At 36.7% G+C, this 2,722-nt stretch overlaps 1 pseudogene; it reads left to right on the top strand.

The window, feature by feature from the left end:
• The first annotated feature begins 733 nt into the window (after positions 1-733).
• On the top strand, positions 734-1,632 carry LOC138163283 (vomeronasal type-1 receptor 1-like; annotated as a pseudogene).
• Positions 1,633-2,722: the final 1,090 nt, after the last annotated feature.

Below are 2,722 nucleotides of genomic sequence, written 5' to 3'. Positions count from 1 at the left end.
TGAAAAACACTGAATAAATTAAGTCCATGCTCCACTCAGCTCCCAAAATGATCTTCTTAAAGCACAGAGCTAATCCAGTCACCCCATCCTACTCAATAAAGCCCAGTGGCTACCGATGATATCCATGTTAAAATAAAGTCTTCTGGTTCAAACCCTTCAGAAACTGCCCCATTCTACCATTCCACCATTCTTCCATGCCTCCTATTCCCAATCACTCTTTGAACCTGATGACACTACCACCATTCCCTTTCTAAGAACAAAACACCCATGCATTTTTATTGCCCGACATGCTGCCTGTCATTCTCTCCTCACTTATTTCTACCTCCCAGCTTTCCTACTTTCTCTCAAGTCCCAGCAGAAATTCAGGGAGGCTTTTCTGATCCCCTTTATTCTTAGTACCTTCTTTCTGTTTATTTTATTCAATTTTTCATACATATATGTATGTATATGTGTGTGAGTGTATGTGAATACACGTATATGTGTGTACACACACACACACATACATTTTGTTTGTACATAACTGTTTACAAGTTGTCTCCCCCACCATTGAACTGTGAGCTCTTGAAAAGCAAAGATGGTCTTTTCCCTTTCAATGAATCCTGAACACAAAGCATGATGCTTGGCATATGGCAAGCTATTAATAATTGTTTGGTGACTGACTGACATAATTCTATGTGTTTGTCCACAGGTCCCAATAGATGACAGCATATTCTCTTCTCAAGACATCAAAGGAATGCTTTCTACCGATGAAATTATAGGAATATTATACCTGCAACTTACTGGAATGGGTATCCTAGGGAACTGTTTCCTCCTATTCCTATATAGCTTTCATTTCCTCACTGGTAATAGAACTAAACCCATTAACCTAATTATCATCCATTTGGCCTTTTCTAACATCATGTTGCTTCTCTTCAGGGGAATCCCTTCCATAGCAAGGGTGTGGGGAGTGGCATGTTTCCTGGATAACCTTGGTACTAAGATCATAGCTTACCTGCAAATATTGCCCCGTGGTCTTTCCTTGGAATCACATGCCTATTGAGTGCTTTCCAGGCCATCATCCTCACACCCAATAACACCATGTGGGCAGAGCTCAAAATTAGAGCTACAAAATGCATCATTCCCTGTATTCTTCTTGCCTGGATCTTCAACATGCTAGTAAAAATGGTTGGGTTCATATTCCTCATTGATCCAAAGAATGGAACAGAGAGTAAAGGTGGATGCAACTTAGGTTTTAGAGCTATAGATTTGTTTAACACAGATCATTTAATAATGACAATTGCAATATTTATCCATGATGCTATTCTTGTATGTCTCATGGCCTGTTCCAGTGGCTACATGGTCTTTATCCTATACAGACACAACCAGCAAATCAATCATATTCACAGAAACAGCCTCTCCCCCACAACCTCCCCTGAGACCAGAGCTACCAAAGCCATTCTGCTTCTAGTGAGCATTTTTGTTTTCTTTAACTTAGGAAGTCCCACTTTTATTATTTATATGTTTTATTTTAAAGAAAGAAATCTCTGGCTGATACATGCTCCGACCCTTTTGTCCCTATGCTATCCAACAGTCAGCCCATTTATACTGATTATCACTGATATCAGGATGCTCAAAACTCTCTGTGTTCATTGATGGATTGAAAATCTTCTGTCTCATTAATCTATAATGTATCAATTGAGACACAGAGATGCTGAACTTTAGAATTACAAGAAACTTTGGAGGATGTGTAGTTTTTCCCCTTTATTTTTCTAATGAGCAAAAGAGAGGTCCAGAATCAAACAAAAATGTAGAACACTTATTTTCTCAACTTTGATTTTGTTCCCATATTGAACATTCATCCCAGGACAATTCCTTGAAAAATCAAAAACTGTTAACAGTACACTGAGACCATAATCCACCAGACTCGGATGCCAAGAATTTCTTGAGATCTAGCAAACAGTACTTCCTTATCCTTTTAACTCTATTTCATTTCTTTCTCCCTTCTCAGCCTCAAGGCTCTCAAGAAGAATTGACTGTAAGGAATGCTTTGCTTAAATAGGCAAAATGGTTGAGTTTATTGGTCATAATTTTGGTTTCCATAAATTCCCATATATTTACACATAGGTTGAGTGTAAGCTGCTTAAGGGGAAAGGATGGTTCATTTTTGTACTTTTAACTCTAACACAGCATATGATACTTCTGAATTAACCTTTCTTGAATTAAATATGTAAAAAAAAAGTTTTTGAGGAGGTATGCAGGGGGTGTATTCGAAGTTATAGCAATCATTATCTTGATAGGTTTTACATAAGCAGGGGTTCTTAACTTGGTTCTATGAAAAGTTTTGATGACTGTATTCCAATAAAATTTATTTCCTTTGTAATCTCTATGTATTTTATTTTATTTTAATAATTAAAAAATCATTTTATGAAAAGAGAAAAATAGCCTTCCCCAAAATTAGAAAGGGAGCCATGACACAAAAAGTTAAGGGTCCCTGACCATAAAAAAACAATTGACAAAATACACCTGAATAAATTGACCAGATGCAGTGATAATAGTGAGAAGGTATTTTAATTCAATCTCAAAATACCTCATTTTGATAACTATATATGATCCTTGAAATTTTTTATTACATTTTGCAAAGTGCTTCAACTCTCAGACTCAATTTCTTATTGCGAAAGTGAGAGTGATAATGCCTAGCCTCCCTATCTCGTAAGATTGTTGTGAGCTTCATGTAATATTGGAG

This window comes from Petaurus breviceps, unplaced genomic scaffold (assembly GCF_028583685.1).
Source record: "Petaurus breviceps papuanus isolate PSGF00001 unplaced genomic scaffold, PetGlider_PUasm1.0 188, whole genome shotgun sequence".
Classification (NCBI taxonomy): domain Eukaryota; kingdom Metazoa; phylum Chordata; class Mammalia; order Diprotodontia; family Petauridae; genus Petaurus; species Petaurus breviceps.
This window is presented reverse-complemented; position numbering and strand designations above follow the sequence as displayed.